Source organism: Hypanus sabinus, chromosome 2, assembly GCF_030144855.1.
Source record: "Hypanus sabinus isolate sHypSab1 chromosome 2, sHypSab1.hap1, whole genome shotgun sequence".
NCBI classification, from domain to species: domain Eukaryota; kingdom Metazoa; phylum Chordata; class Chondrichthyes; order Myliobatiformes; family Dasyatidae; genus Hypanus; species Hypanus sabinus.
Window position 1 is genome coordinate 41,197,846 of NC_082707.1, and position 17,759 is coordinate 41,215,604.

At 40.8% G+C, this 17,759-nt stretch overlaps 1 long non-coding RNA gene across 1 annotated transcript in view; it reads left to right on the forward strand.

The window, feature by feature from the left end:
- The first annotated feature begins 290 nt into the window (after window positions 1–290).
- LOC132378094 (uncharacterized) overlaps window positions 291–17,759 on the forward strand; it is a 209,536-nt gene continuing 192,067 nt past the window's right edge. Inside the window, exons 1-2 of the long non-coding RNA XR_009506881.1 lie at window positions 291–354; window positions 9,326–9,459. This is a non-coding gene — a long non-coding RNA (uncharacterized LOC132378094). The remainder of the gene's footprint in view (window positions 355–9,325; window positions 9,460–17,759) is intronic.

Here is a 17,759-nt window from a genome sequence, read left to right on the forward strand (position 1 = left end):
GATTGAAGGAAAATCTATTATGAGCAGTCTGACTTCAGAGCATCATTTATACAGTGATTTTGCTTTTCGGGGCAATGGAAATATTCATAATCCTCATGAGTGTTATTAAACCAGAAAATAAAAGCAAACTTTTTTTTTAAAATGGAAGTACTCAGCAGGTTAAGCGGCCTTTTGGAGAGAAAAGCGGAGTTAATATTTCAAGTCAATGATCATTCATTAGAACATTCCAGGAGTTTTATGGACCTTTTAAGTATTGAGCATGCAATATCATATGACTTATAGTGCATTCTTGAACCAGTCATTATTGTAAAGTGAGAATCGGATACTTTGTTGGAAGCTCTACCTCTGTCCTTAGTGAGTAGTACAATTTCTCTCCCTATTTGTCATACAGTAGTCTCATATGAAAATACTGTACAAGCTTGTGAGTATTCTGTAATGTTGGGGAAGGGAATGGAGCACGATAAAAGGATTTGGCTCAGATGTGATGTCTTTATGGCTAAATAGCTTGCCAGTTCTTAACATTCCAACTCATGCATACACGATAGCTGCTGAAGAGCCAGCACCATCAGTGGAAACATTACTGCACACCATTCATCAGAACATTGCGCTACACCATTCGTCAGAATATTATACAACATTTTCACCCAAGTGCTGTAGAGAATAAAAATGCGAGACTGTTGATTCACTGTATTTGTTGACATTCTGCATGAACAAAAAAATTTTAAACATATAGTATATGACCAGATGCATATGAAGTGAAGCAATTAACACCTGCACCAATTTTCTTTCCTTGGTTTTGCGACATGAACCATTTACTTGTCAAGGAATAAAAACAAATTGTTTTTAACCTCCTGTCAGGAATATGTATTAGTGCAGAGAATGATAAAACAAACTTTACAGTCCTATATACCACCTGTCACAGGTGATGAACATTAATCAGTTATTACTGTAGTTTATTCTACCAGTGACAAGTTGCAATTTTCCACTGATTCAGCTAGTTTGTCAGGTGGGAATTATAGCATAGTGTGTGTGACAAAACACATCACCCTTTTGCAATTCCCAGCTTCTCCTCTCCTTTCTGAAAACAATATAAGGGAACTCAGAAGTAATAAGGCGGAATGTATAATTAATTACCCAGCTTGCTCTAATTAGGGTTGAATAAGTTGTGTCCCTCTCATCATCACAAATGTGCTGATGGGTAATACCAGTTTATGCTATATTAACTGCAAATATGCAATCCCTCTGAGAGCACTTTCCTTGATGAATTTGATGAATGTGACAATAATTAGCAGAGACAGATGAGAGCTAAATTACTACTGACAATGTAATGCTATCTGGCTCGAGGGCCTGGGAATGTGGCAAGCTAACATAGCAGGGACCAGGCCCATTTCTAATTAATAGTCTTTTAGCCAGAGAAAAGGAATGGTAATTGTTTTCGTCAAAGGCTGCAGGGAGCTATCAGGGTAATAAAGTTAATTAACAGAACAAACAATCTTTCACTGCTGTATTAGAAGAGGGAAAGAGTGTAATTCAAACCAAAGAAAGATATGACTAGATGATGTGATACTGGTAGCACTTTTCATGCAAAAGACTTGGGGAATAATTTAGGAGAATCATTTACTCCTCCCAATTTCATTTGTGTCCCTCACACCATGCACAAATCAAATCTGAACAATTTTTGCTGGAATGAATTTAAGCCCTGAGTTTCCTGTGAAATAAATTACAAGTGATCTCTATTTTATTATTTTGAGTTCATGTGTACATTCCCATAAGCTTCTCCTGACAACATTTAAAGTATTATGGTAACACACTCAAAATATTGGAGGAACCCTGCAGGCCATGCAGCATCTATGGAAAAGAGCAAACATTTGGTACTTCTGATGAAGTGTCTCAGCCCAAAATGTTTGCTCTTTTCCAGAGGTGCTGCCTGGTCTGCTGAGTTCCTCCAGCATTTTGTGTGTGTTTCTTGGGTTTCCAGCATCTGCAGATTTCCTCTTGTTTGTAAAGTATTATGGTGCTCATTTTGTTTTTTTATTGTTTCCACCCAAATTCATATTTTAATAATGAAAGCTGTTCAATATTTTTCTTGATGTCTTATCATGCATTTATCAACACTTAAGAGTTAGTTTCAGAATATGAATATGTTGTATTCCAGGATAATAATGGACCACAGCAATGAATCAGTCATTCCCCTCCAACATGAAGCTGTGTTGGCACATCAGGAAATCAAGTGAAAATAAACAGGATGAATGTAGAGCTGTTATTCAAAGCAAGCTGTGCTTCTCATTTTCTGACATGCTTTTTTTTCTCATAAACAGCATTGTTCATGGCATCTAAGGGAGGTGATATTAATAGCTTTCAACAGGTGGAGTGGAATCGTAGTAAAATTAAAATAGAAACAGATCTGTGCATTCCCACTGATGTGCAGATATGTGGCATTTTGAGTAGCTCAAATGCTATTGAAAATAGGGGCCTCATTAGCTATGCAAATATACATCACTAGTACCCAATGGGATTTTCTAATCTAATTTCCACCATTTTAAATGGGCATGTTTAAAACATGCAGTTGTTAAAATTACTCGAGCAGTTTCTCATTTTCCATATTTATTTTCGTTAGCAAGAATTGTCTGTGACATTTAAACAAATAGTGCATTTTAGGAATAAAACAAAAATAGGAACAGGAGAAAGCCATATGGCCCATTCAGCCTGTTATACCAATAAAAGTACTGGCTGATCCTCATAGGTTTAGAGTTTTAGATAAATGTAATTCTTTCTATAAAGGGTTAATCTTCAGGAATTAACATTAACCATATAACAATTTAACACTTACAGCACGGAAACAGGCCATCTCGGCCCTTCTAGTCCGTGCCGAACGCTTACTCTCACCTAGTCCCACATACCTGCACTCTGCCATTCCTTTCCTGTCCATATACCTATCCAATTTTACTTTAAATGACAATATTGAGCCTGCCTCTATCACTTCTAATGGAAGCTCGTTCCACACAGCTACCACTCTCTGAGTAAATAAGTTCCCCCTTGTGTTACCCCTAAACTTTTGCCCCCAACTCTCAACTCATGTCCTCTTGTTTGAATCTCCCCTAGTCTCAATGGAAAAAGCCTATCCATGTCAACTCTATCTATCCCCCTCATAATTTTAAATACCTCTATCAAGTCCCCCCTCAACCTTCTATGCTCCAAAGAATAAAGACCTAACTTGTTCAACCTTTCTCTGTAACTTAGGTGCTGAAGCCCTGGTAACATTCTAGTAAATCTTCTCTGTACTCTCTCTATTTTGTTGACATCTTTCCTATAATTCAGTGACCAGAACTGTACACAATATTCCAAATGTGGCCTTACCAATGGCTTGTGCAATTTTAACATTACATCCTAACTCCTAAACTCAATGCTCTGATTTATAAAGACCAGCATACCAAAAACTTTCTTCACCACCCTATCCACATGAGATTCCACCTTCAGGGCATTATTCCTAGATAACTCTGTTCTACTGCATTCTTCAGTGCCCTATCATTTACCATGTATGTCCTATTTGGATTATTCCTACCAACATGTAGCACCACACACTTATCAGCATTAAACTCCATCTGCCATCTTTCTGCCCACTCTTCTAACGGTCCTAAATTTCTCTGCAAGCTTTGAAAACCTACTTCATTATCCACAACACCACCTATCTTAGTATCATTTGCATACTTACTAATCGAATTTACCACCCCATCATCCAGATCATTAATGTACATGACAAACAACATCGGACCCAGTACAGATCCCTGAGGCACACCACTAGTCACCGGCCTCCAACCTGACAAACAGTTATCCACCACTACTCTCTGGCATCTCCCATCTAGCCACTGTTGAATCCATTTTACTACTTCAATATTAATACCTAATGATTGGACCTTCCTAACTAACCTTCTGTGTGGAACCTTGTCAAAGGTCTTACTGAAGTCCATATAGACAACATCCACTGCTTTCCTCAACTTTCCTCATAACCTCTTCAAAAAATTCAAGAAGATTTGTCAAACATGACCTTCCACACACAAATCCATGTTGACTGTTCCTAATTAGACCCTGTCTATGCAGATAATTATATATATCATCTCTAGAATACTTTCCATTAATTTACCCACCACTGACGTCAAACATACAGGCCTATAATTGCTAGGTTTACTCTTAGAACCCTTTCTAAACAATGGAACCACATGAGCAATACGCCAATCCTCCGGCACATCCCTGTTTCTAATGACATTTGAAATATTTCTGTCAGAGACCCTGCTATTTCTACACTAACTTTCCTCAAGGTCCAAGGGAATATCCTGTCAGGATCCAGAGACTTATCCACTTTTATATTCCTTAAAAGTGCCAGTACTTCCACTTCTTTAATCATCATAACTTCCCTACTTGTTTCCCTTACCTTACACAATTCAATATCCTTCTCCTTAGTGAATACCGAAGAAAAGAAATTGTTCAAAATCTCCCCCATCTCTTTTGGCTCCACACATAGCTGTCCACTTTGATTCTCTAAGGGACCAATTTTATCCCTCACTATCCTTTTGCTATTAACATTGTTGGTCAATGCTTCAAGGTGCAAGTGCTGAAAGAGATTAATAAATAACTAATCTCATAATTATCACATTGGTGCTGATTCCTGCACCCATACTGAACTCATTGACCATCAACCTTGCCTCCTACTTCCACCCTGCCCTCAAATTTACTTGGTCCATTTCTGACAGCTCCCTCCCCTTTCTCAAACTGTCTGTCTCTATTTCTGTAGATAGTCTATCATCCGATATCTTTTATAAACCTACTGATTCTCACAGCCATCTGAACTATACTTCCCACCCTGTCACATGTGAAAATACCAGCCTCTTCTCTTGAGTTCCTCCGCTTCCACTGCGTCTGCTCTCGGGATGAGACTTTTCATTAGAGAACTAATGAAATGTCCCCCTTCAAAGAAAGGGGCTTCCTTCCTTCCGCCATCTATGCTGCCCTCAACCACATCTCTTCCATTTCGTACACATCTGCCCTCAACCTATGTCCTGCTGCCATACTAGGGATAGGGTTCCTCTTATCCTCACCAACACCCCATTAGCCTCTGTATCCAGCGCGTAATTCTCTGTAACTTCTGCCATCTCCAACAGGATTCACTGCCAAGCACATCTTTCCTTCTTTTCCCTCTCCCTCCATTTTCCACTTCCCACAGGATCGCTGGTTATGCAACTCCCTTGTCCATTCATCTCTCCCCACTGATCTCCTTTCTGGTACTTGCTCTTGCAAGTGGAACAAGTGCCACACCTGGGCCTATATCTCCTCCCTCACTACCATTTAGGGCTCCAAACAGATCTTCCAGGCGAGGTGACTCTTCACTTGTGAGTCTGTTGGGGTCACCTACTATATCTGGTGCTCCCGGTGTGGCCTCCTATACATCAATAAGGCCCAATGTAGATTGGAAGACCGCTTTGCTGAGCACCTAAGCTCTGTCTGCCAGAAAAAGTGGGATCTCCCAGTGGCCAGCCATTTTAATTCTACTTCCCAATCCCATTCCGACATGTCAGTCCATGGCCTCCTCTGCTCTCGCAATAAGGCCACACTCAGGTTGAAGGAACAACACCTTATATTCCTTCTGGGTAGCCTCCAACCTGATGGCATGAACATTGATTTCTCAAATTTCTGGCAACTGCCCCTCCCTCACCATTCCCCATTCCCATTTATCTCCCTCACCTTATCTCCTTACCTGTCCATCACCTCCCTTTGGTGCTCCTCCTCTTTTCCTTCCTTCCATGGTCTTCTACCCTTTCCAATCAAATTTCCTCTCCTCCAGCCCTTTTTCTCTTTTACCAGTCTGTGCTGTCCTCATCACCACACTACAGGAAACCTGTGAGTAAGCTAGAGTTATAAGGAGATATTGAATATGTTGGTTCAGTTTTCCCTGGGGCAAAGGAAGTTGAGAAATAATATGATAGGGTTTATATATATATATAATTATAAATGGAGTAGATAGTAAGAGTTAATAGAGTTGTGTAAAACTGGAAGGCATACATTTAAGATAAGAGTGGGGAGATTTAAATGGGACGGGGCTGGATTTTTTTCATACAGATTAGTTAGCATTTGAAATGAGCTGTGGAGGAGAAGATGGAGATGGGAGCAGTAACAATATTTAAGAGGCATCTGGACATGTACTTGTATGACCAAGGCATAGAATAATGTGGAATTTATGAAGTTGTGGGATTAGTATAGATTGGCATAATGGTTTCAATAACACATTAAGCTTAGGGGCCTGTTTCAATTCTGTACAACTCCATGACACTATGGCACTATGACTTGGGCATCCTGGCTTTCTTGGAGTTTGTTGCAGTTTCCCGTCAATAATCCATGTTCTACAGCGGTCAGATAGAGTTGATATCAAAGCACCCCCAACAAGAACTGGCCATGTAACTGGGTAAACCGTGCATCAGTTATGCTTTTTCTTAATGAAACTTGGTGCTGAGCCAACCAAGCAGTACACTTTAAAAGGAAGTTGAGGATCCGTTTGTGGGAGCAGATACAGATGCCCAAGTTTTGAAGCATGTTAATTAGCTGTGAGAGGTTGATAATGTTAACCGCTGATGTGAAATCAATAAACAGCAGTGTGATGTGTTTTGCTGTTGTCCACATGCTCCAAAGCGGAGTGGAAGGTTAGTGAGGCTGGGTTTGCTGTAGACCTGATGTGGTCATAGTCAAATTGCAATAGGTCCAGATCCTTGCTCAAGCAGGACTTAATACTAGTCATGACCAACCTCTTGAAGCACTTCATCACAGTAGTTGAGAATGTTACACAACAATAGTCATTGAGGTAGGACGCCCTGCTCTTCTTGGGCACCTGTACGATTGGTGCCTGTTTGAAGCAGTTAGGGACCTCCGACTGCAGCAGTGAGAGGTTGAAGATGTCCTTGAACACTCCCACCAATTAGTTAACACAAGTTTTCAGTGCCCTGCCAGGTACACCATTATGACCTGATGCCTGTGGTGCCTCTGGAGCTTTTTAATCTCCTCTTCTCAAAGAGCTATTTCAAAAACGTAAACCTTGGAAAGATTTTACTGTGATAATTAATCAAGTCCTTTTAAACGCCCTTTCATCCTCCAGATTGCAACATATTGCATTACACTGTATTACACAGGAGAATGACAATGTATACTCCGTGTTATTCCAAAGCCTTTCATTGCACTCTATGCTTCTGAGCAACAATATTGTCCACACAGTCTTTCCTTTCTACCTGGTTTTCTTGAACATCTTTGGGCCTTTCTTTTGCATCAGTATCCTGTTATCATTTTACCCACTTAGTTAATATGGCAGAAACTACCTCTGAAGATGTTACACGACTGCAGTTGATGTATCTCCATACAATTGCATAGTAGTGTGATCATTCGGGTTGAGTATGATGTTCTCTAAAGGGGTTGTCTATTGGTGAGTCTTCAGGTGGCTGTCGAGGCTAATCCAGGATTTACATATCTGGGATGTTAGGGTGGATTCCCTTAATGGAAAACGCCCATGTGTGGCTTTAAGTGTGGAGAGGCTAGTGAATGGACAGCCACCACATGGTCACTGACAGATCAGGGTCAGCGTCCACCAGCATAGCATACAATACAACTGGGAACCCTTCGTTGCCACAGCCTTCCTCTGCCATCATTGCTGTTCTATGGAGCTTCTTCCGCCAGCTCCATCATTGAGGTCTTGTTTGGATCACTCTTTGGAACCTTCCCCTCCTTCCCCTTGATCTTACCACCATGGGTGATCCTACCAAGAACTAAGTGCTAGATGGCTAAACTCCAAACAGCATTGTTGTTGGGATGTCAGGAACTCACAAGCCTCTCCACCATGATAAGGTGATGTTCTTCAGAGAAAAATAACATGGGTAGATTTAGTTATTTACATTTCAGGTTAAATTATTTGTTCTAAGAAATTTATGGATGCAAGTTAATTTATTCATGAAAAATGATATTATTATGTTTTAATGAAATTGCATATAACCTTAAATCATGGTATTTAATCATTTTGAAAACTAAATAGCATTTACATCCACAGTGATGAAGTATTTTGAGAGGTTTGTGATGTAACATATCAACTCCTGCTTGAGAAGCGACCTGGATCCTTTCCAATTTGCCTACCAGAGCAACAGGTCCACAGCAGATACCATCTCATCAGCTCTTCACTCACAACTGGAACATCTGGACAGCAAAGATGTATATACCACAATGCTCTTTATCGACTCGGTTCAGCATTCAATACCATTATCTCCTCAAAATTAATCAATAAGCTCCAAGACCTTGACCTCAGTACCTTTTTGTGAAATTGTATCCTTGATTTCCTCATTTGCAGACCCCAGTCAGTTCAGATTGTCACCCAACATCTCCTCCATGATCTCCATCAGTAGAGGTGCACCACAAGATGGTGTGCTTAGCCCTTTGCTCTACTCACTTTACACATGACTGTGTGGCTAAGCATAGCTCCAGTGCCATATAGAAGTTTGCTGATGATGCCACTGTCACAGGCCAAATCAAAGGTACTAATGAGTCAGCATATAGGAGAGAGATTGAAAATCTGGTTGAGTGGTGCCATAAGAAAAACCTCTTACTTAATGTCAGCAAAACCAAGGCTGATTGTTGTTTTCAGGAGAAGGAACCCAAAAGTCCATGAGCCAGTCCTCATTGGAGGATCAGAGGTGACGAGGGTCAGCAACTTTAAATTCCTCAGTGTTATCAATTCAGAGGACTTGTTCTGGGCCCAGCATGTAAGTGCAATTATGAAGAAAGCACGTCAGCACCTTTACTTCCTTAGGAGTTTGCAAAGATTTGGCATAACATATAAAACTTTGATAAACTTCTATAGATGTGTAGTAGAGATTATATTGACTGGCTGCATCACACCATAGTATGGAAGCACCAATGCCTTTGAATGGAAAAAAGAAAAAAAAGTAGTGGATATGACCCAGTCCATCATGGGTAATGGCCACCTCACCATTGAGCACATCTACACAAAACACTGAAAGCAGCATCCATAATCAGGGACCCCCACCACCCAGAATGTGCTCTCTTGTTGCTACCATCAGGAAGAAAGTATAGGAGCCTCAGAACTCACACCATCAGATTCAGGAATAGTTAATACCCCTCAACCATTGGGCTCTTGAACTTAAGGGGATAACTTCACTTGCCCCATCATTGAAATGTTCCCACAACCTCTGGATTCACTTTCAAGGACTCTGCATCACATGTTCTTGATATTTATTGCCTATTTATTTATTATTATTATTCCTTTCTTTTTGTATTTGTACAGGTTGTTTTCTTTTGCACACTGGTTGAATGCCCGAGTTGGTGGAGTCCTTCATTGATTCTGGTATGGATATTACTCTCTATGGATTTATTGAGCATACCTGCAAGACAGTGAATCTCAGTTGTACGTGGTGACATGTATGTATCTTGACAATAAATTTACTTTGAACTTTGAACATGTTAAGTAAAAACAATCTTCTAAATGTTACGATCTCCCTTTTGATCATGCTTGGAATATCAATGCATTTTAAAATAAGAATTATGTCAATAGCAGTGATATAATAAAAAAAACTTACAAATCTGAATAATACCAAGATAATATTGCACAATATTATGTTCTTCACAGCATCATCAGTGATTAAAAGGTAGCAGCTGCTGTATTTTAAAATTGTTCACATCTGTTTGTTCAGTGTTTTAATGATTATAATCGGAAGAGCAGGAAAAAAGTGCAAATCCTTTTCAGTTAGTAGGCTGTACATTTTCTTACACTCCTGCAATCTTTCATTTCTTGCTATTGCCTCGATCACACTAAAACATTTCTCTTAAGTGGATAACTTCAAGGGAAAGAGGGTCACTGAGAAAAGGAATAGGGAGATCAACCAAGATTCCCATTTAAAGTGCATGTTAGCATATTGTAGCCAAGTATAGTATAGGGATTAGGCTGTAGGGGCATTTATATTGTGAAGTGTGCTGTGACTCACTTCCCCGGATCATGAATGCAGCATGGTTATCTGAATAATGTATTGAAAAGGGCTGGAAAGCTGTGATCAGTTAAATATCATAGTAATTTGGCCACCTATTATAGAGAATAACACACACTGGAGGAGGTCAGGCAGTATCTATGGAAATGAAGAAACATTCGCCATTTTGGGCTGACCCTTCTCCAGGACTGGAAAGGAAGGGGGAACACGCCTGAGTAAAAAGTTGGGGGAGGGGAAGGAGGACTAGCTATAAGGTGATAGGTGAAGCTAACTGGGTGGGAAAGGTAATGGGCTGGAGATGAAAGTGGAGCAAAGGAGAAAGGGAAGGAGGAGGAGCATCAGGAGGAGGTGATAGGCAGGTGAGAAGTGGTAAGACGCCAGAGTGGGGAATAGAAGAAGAGAGGAGGCGGAGGGGAAAATTTACTGGAAGGAGAAATCAATGCTCATGCCATCAGGTTGGAGGCTCTCCAGACAGAATTTGAGGATTACTCCTCCACCCTGAGAGTGGCCTCATCATGGAAAAAGAGGAGGCCATGGATTGACAGGTTGGAGTGGGAATTAAAATGGTTGGCCACTGGAGAATCCCCCTTTTGACAGACGGAGTGGAGGTGCTCAACAAAGCAGTCCCCCAACTTATGTCAGGTCTCACCAATGTAGAGAAGGCCACATCAGGAGCACCGCATACAATAGACAATGGCACAGGTGAAATATTGCCTCACCGGGAAGGATTGTTCGAGGCCCTGAATGGAGGTAAGGGAAGAAGTGAATGGGCAGATGTAGCTTTTCTGTCACTTGCAGGGTGTACCAGGAGGGAGATTAGTGGGGAGAGATGAATGGACAAGGGAATCACATTCCATCTGGAAAGCAGAGAGTTCAGGAAGGCAATGATGTGTTTGGTGGTAGGATCCCATTGAAAATGGCAAAAGTTGCAGAGAATGATGTGTTGGATGTGGAGGCTCATAGAATGGTAGTGAGGAAAGAGGAACTCTATCCCTGTATCGGGAAGATGGTGTGAGCACAGATAGCCAGGAAATGGAGGAGATGTGGGTTAGGGCAGCATCAATGGTGGAGGAAAAAAACTATTCTTCGGAGAAGGGGGACATCTCTGATGTCCTGGAAAGGAAAACTTCATTCTGGGAACAGATGCAGTAGAGATGAAGGAACTGAGAAAAGAGAATGGTGTTTTTACAGGAGACAGGGTTGAAAGAGTCAAGATAGCCATGGGAATCAGTAAGTTTATAAAGGATGTTGGTAGACAGTTTGTCTCCAGTGATGGAGACAGAAAGATCAGGAAAAGGAGAGAGGTATCAGAAATGGACTAAGTGAATTTAAGGACAGGTGGAAGTTGAAAACAAAGTTGATGAAATTGAGGAGCTCAGTATGGGTGCATGAAGCAGTCATCAGTGTAGCGTAGGAAGAGTTGGGGAGCATTACCAGGGAAGGCTGGGAACATCCCTGTTCTGTGTAGCTTACAAAAAGGCAGGCATAGCTGCAACCCACGTGGGTACATATTACTACCCCTTGAGTATAGAGAAAATAGGTGGAAGCGAAGGAGAAATTGTTGTGGTTGACGACCAGTTCTGCCAGGCAGAGGATGGTGATGTTGGAGGGCAACTGGTTGGCCTTTTTGTTGAGAAGAAGTGGAGTGCTTTAAGGCCTTCAGGATGGGTGATATAAGTGTATAGAGACTGGACATCCATGGAGAAAATGAGGTGGTCAGGGCCAAGTTGCTGGGCTGGAGAGCATGGGAAGTATCGCAGATGTAGGTGTGAAGGGACTGAAGCAAGGGGGATGGAATGGAGTTGAGATATGCAGACACAAGTTCAGTGGGGCAGGAGCAAGCAAGGACAATGGGCCTACCCAGACAGTCAGGTTTGTGGATCTTGGGTAAGAGATAGAAATACTATTCTATACTATAGCTATTCTATACTATACTATACTATTCTATACAATACTATAGCAGGGATACTATTGTACATTTTGTGATATCAGAAGAATGAAAAATCAGGTTGGGTGTGGTGGTGTTAGAGTGTGTATAATTGTTACTGATGTAATATTACCTGATTTGCATTACTCCTTTCAAACTACAAGTTTTTGTAGGAACACAGGAGTAAATTGGGGAAAAAACGTTCTAAGTTGGAAACAAATAAATAAAATGAAACAAGCTGGTTAAAGGTTACAATATCTTTGTTCTTGACTCCTCCATTTTGATGTACAAAGACTGATCTACATGCAAGTAATTATTTGTACACAAGGTGGTGATATGAGCACTAAATGCACTTCTGTCAGTATCCAGAAAAAAATCTTCATGCATTAATGACAGCAAGACTATTATTTTCAACACTATTATTTTATTCATATGACAATGAGACGAAGAAATAAATGAAAAAGAAGCAGGTTTTTTTAGGTTTGGCACAATTCATGTTTCCAGTCTCTGGTGAACCGTATCTCAAATTGAACGGCTACAAATATAAGAATATTATAGGGGTAATTCCACAATCTTGTTCTCCCAGTGGCAATCTGCACTAATGTGTGCAGATCATATTTGTGCTAAGTTATTTCTGGCCAATGTTCTCTGTGGACATAACTTTCCCTTTGAGAAAATCATATCATGGTTTTGCACTACATGCACCATATTGAGTTTTAAAATGCACATTTATGCAAAGGTTTAAGATTCTTACAATGTTAATAACAGGATTTTTCACATTGTAATTATTTCATTTCTTTAAGAGGTTAGTATTGAAGAAATGTAAATATTTGCAATTTTTTGCAATTGCATCCCTTTGATGGCTAAACTATAACAAATAAATCATAATCCCTTTGTATTATTGCTCCTGATGGGAGCAATAGCTGACACCATTAATGGGTTAATTAATGAGTTTGTGTAGATATCTGTTGTATCTGTGTTGTCCACCATCTTGCATTTTGATTAACAGTAAAAGATAATTGCAATCACTTATGGACAGGAAGAAATCTATTTCCATTCAAAGTTTTTCAAGAATAAAACACTATGAAAATAGTGCTGTAAATAATTTAAAAGCAATTTATTGAACAAACAAGTTAACCATCATTTCATTGATCTGAAGGCATTGGGTGATGCAGGTTCTTCACAAAATAATGGAGTAGAGCATGAAGTTCATTTGTTTCATTTAACTTGAGCGCAGTGTGGAACAGGCCACACTGTCCAGCAAACTACCTGTTTAAACTTAGCCCAGGAGAATTTACAATGACCAATTAACCTACTAACCAGTACACCTTTGGATTGTGGGAGGAAACTGGGGCACCCGGAAGAAACCCACATGTTGGCAGGGAAGGCATACGAATCCCTTACAGACAGCAGAATTGAAGCCTGAACACCGGCACTTTTGAGCTGTAATAGTGTTGTGCTAAGCACTACTCTACCATGGAGCCATTTATTTTTTGTATGACTCATGATTCCAATAGATAAAGAACTCAGTAAAGAATAAATTACAGGATAGAACATGAAATTTCCTTGGGAAATTAAATAGTTCAGTTTAGGTATATCCTTTACAATCATAATATTTGATTGTGATACCTGGAATCACTGGCCTACAAGTATCTTTATCGAGCTTTACAAAATACCAGTAATATGCCGGTTAGGATGGTTTCTACCACCCACAAGCAGGATCTCAGAGCAAGGAAATGTTTATGATGATGGGATATGATGGCAGCAGAAGAGGAAAACAGACAAAGGAGTGATTATGACAGTTGTTTGCAAACCCTGCAGAGTGTACAGCGTTTTCAAGTGTTGTCTTGTCTTGATGTGCTGTCAGTCCTTCTCACCTGGGAATAGCGATAGCTTATCAAAGCCTAAACAGTCCTCCTTTACCAGGACCTGATAATGGTGGCCCTCAATTTATCATCATATAGAAACACTGGGGAACCATGGGAACGACTGGTCAGGTGACAGCTAGATGGACAGTTTGACAGTTGTTGAGGCATCATGGGAAATAGCTGTCACCTGATATTCGCAATGACCACTAAGATAACCTTCAACATGACAGGGAAAACAAAGATGTGTATATTTGGAAAATCAGTGATTTGATAATTAAAGTGCCAAATTTGCTCCTTAAAGTGGTAATTTTTGACTGAATTTTGTTGGATTGGCTTGAAGATGTTGCTTTTTCATTCCTCCTTTTATCTCATAATACCAAAATGACTTTATCTCTCAATTTGTATGTTCTATCAATTTAAGCATCTGTAAAAAGCTTTATACATTTGCATCTTGTTTTGACAGCCTCTCAGTCTGGGATTAGTATCCATTCTCAGCCAGCTTTAGTCAAGGCTACCAAAGTAATCTGATGGTTGATATTCTGAGTTTCTTGGCATGTTGTTTATTTTATTTATTAATACATTGTACTCCATAAATGGTTCTTCCTAAAACCATATCTTCTTTATGCACATTGGTAAAGCTTTTTCCCAATTAAGGCTATATTGGATTTAATGAAACTTAAGTGATTGATCAACATTCATTTGTTCATTGATGTTTGAACACTATCACTAAATTACTAAAAACACCCTTCTAACAGGTATCCCAATTTGCTGATTTTCCATACTTTTTGTCCTTCTCTCTAGAATACTCTCCCTGTGTGTCTTTGGAGTGCAGTTTCTTTAATTAAACATGAAAGCACTCCCGAAAACCCAACGTTTTTGTGGTGCTTCTCATCGTCTTCCTGGGTGCATGATATCATAGACAGTGTGTGACTGGATGAGTATTCCAGATTACACAAAAATCAGGAGACAGCCTGATACCCCTTCCAGGACTGTTCTTGTCTTCAGTAAGAACAAGGCTGATCTGACCTTTTGCTGCAACTCTGTTTTCTAACCCAGCCTCTTTGACCTTTTATTCCCTGTGTTCCAGGAGAATAGGAGTTGGTGGCATCTCTGTGCAACATTCTATATGTAGACATGAGTTTCAATCCTCACTCTCACTACTGCTTTTCCTCGCGTCCTCTCCCTCATCATCCCATGTCATCTTCCACTCACATTCATCCTCTCTGTTCCCTTCATGTCCCTCCACTCCACATCCTTGTCTCCCTCCTCTCCTCACGGTCTTCTTCCTTCTAAACCTCCCTTCCCTTATCCTCATCCTCTATCCTCTCTGTATTCTCCCTCCTTACCCTCACCATTCTCCTCAACCTCCTCCCTCTTCATCCTCTTCTCCACCCACCACTCCCTATTCTTCTCACCTTTCCTGTCCTCATCCCTTCCTCATTGTCCTTGCCTACTCACCAGATTCTACTCTTGCTTCTCTCCTCTCCCTCCATACTCTCTTCACCCTACTCCATCCTCACCCTCCACATCCACCTCTACTCACTTCTTCTTCCTTACTCCACCCTAGCCTACATCCTCTCCTCCATTCTCTCCTCACCTACCCCTCACCCCCATACAGAATTGTGGTATAGTAAACAGTGAAAAAGACTGTCTAAGGTTACATCAGGATCTGGTTCAACTTAGAAGGTGGGCCAAGAAGTGGCAGGTGTATTTTAGTTCAAGAGCAAGGTGATGCACTTCAAAGTTAAACTAGGACAGGATATGCAAATACATGCTAGGGCCCTGGACAGTGTTGTAGAACAAAGACACAATACAAGTACATAATTCCCTGAAAGTGGTGTCATTGGCAGGCAGGGTGGCAAAGAAGGTGTTTGGCTTGCTGGCTTTCAACAGTCAAGGCATTGAGTACAGAGTTGGGACTAATGTTACAACTGTGCAAGATATTAGTGAGAGAATTATCTGCTGTTCTGGTCACTCAGCCATAAGGATGGATTGAGAATAAGAGGTCAGTTATTTAAAACAGAGTTGAGGAAGAACTTCTTCTCCCAGAGAGTTGTGGGGGTGTGGAATGCACTGCCTTGGAAGTCTGTGGAGGCCAATTCTCTGGATGCTTTCAAGAAGAAGCTAGATAGATATCTGATGGATAGGGGAATCAAGGGATATGGGGACAAGGCAGGGACTGGGTATTGCTAATGAATGATCAGCCATGATCTCAGAATGGCGGTGCAGACTCGAGGGGCCGAATGGTCTACTTCTACACCTATTGTCTATTGTCTATTGTCTATTAAGCTAGAAAGGGTGCAGTAAAGATTCACAGTGATATTTCTGGGACTGGATGGCTTGAATTATAAGGACGGACTAGATAGGCTGGGACCAGTTTCCCTGGAGCATGGATGCTGAGAAGTGACCTCACCTAGGTTTACAAAACCATGAGGAGCATAGATAAAGTGAATGGTCATTTTTTTTTTTGTCGGGGCAGTGGAGTCTAATACTGGAGGACAGGTTAAAAGTGAAAAGGAAAACAAATTAAAACGGTCCTAAAGGGCAATTTTTTTTCACACTGAGGATGGTGGGTGAGTGGAGTGGGCTGTCAAAGGGGGTGGATAGAATTGGAATGTTTGAAGGCCATGTAGATAGGTACACAGAAAGGAAAGATTCATAAGATTATAGGCCAAATACAAGCATACCTGTATGAGATTAGCTCAAAAGACATCTTGGTTGCAACACACACAAAATGCTGGAGGAACTCAACAGGCCAGGCAGCATCTATGGGAAAGAGTAAAAGAGCGGTAGGGATTCTGATATGTCAGTTCATGGCCTTCTCTACTGACATGAAGAGCCTACACTCAGGTTGGAGGAGCAACACCTAGTATGCTGTCTGGTTATCCTCCAATCTGATGGCATGAACATCAATTCATCAATTTCTCGAATTTCTGGAAACTGTCCACCCCACTTCACCATTTCCTCATTCCTGTTTCCCTCCCTCACCTTAACTCCTTACCTGCTCCATCACTCTACCCCCTACCTCTCGCAACCACTCCAATGTCACCAACCCCTTCACCTCAGCCCCATTCACCTTCTTCTGCCTCCTTGCCCTCTAGCCCCCTTCCTCTATCCTACCCTATGCTTCCTGTGAAGCAAGAAGATGTTCACAAACTATTTGGAAAACAGAACATTAGGGAAACTGCAGACCAAGATGGTGTCTCACCTGGTACTCTAAGGCACTTAGTGGATTAGCTAGTTATCTGTCTTCACCGAGATATTTAACACCTCTCTGCATTAATGCAATTACTTCAGAGGAAGTGAAAAGAGATGGATTTTTTAAATTTGCTACAATTATTCACATTTCTAAGAATGACAAGATCACCAGACTTTATAGGCCAGTCATTCTAACCTCATTTGATTTTGGCCTACATCAAGTCCATTGCTGATCCGCTTCTTTACCCACTATAGAGCAAATCGCTCAGTTGAGGATGAAATTAACTTGTGTCTGCATTACATTCTTTAACTTTTTAACTCCCCCAACATCAATGTGAGGATCTTGTTTGTGGATCTTAGCTCTGCTTTTAACACAATTGTTTGGAGGCGCTCCACAGTGAGCTAACCCAGGTAGCTGTACCCTACGATATCTGTCAGTGGATTATGAACTTCCGGACAAGAAGAAAGCAGTATTTATGGCTAGGCTCCTTCTTGCTTGATCCAATATCTATAAGCACAGGGTCTCCCTAGGACTGTGTTATTTCAACCCTCTTGTTCTCACTTCATACAAATGACCGTACCTCCACAGACACATCCATTAAAATCCTAAAGCTTGTGGATGACTCGACTGTAGTTAATCTCATCTCTAATAATGATGTGACCTGCTATTAAACAGAGGTAGAGCACCTTGCAACATGGTGTGCTCATAACAACTTGGAGCTTGATGCTACCAAAACAATGAAA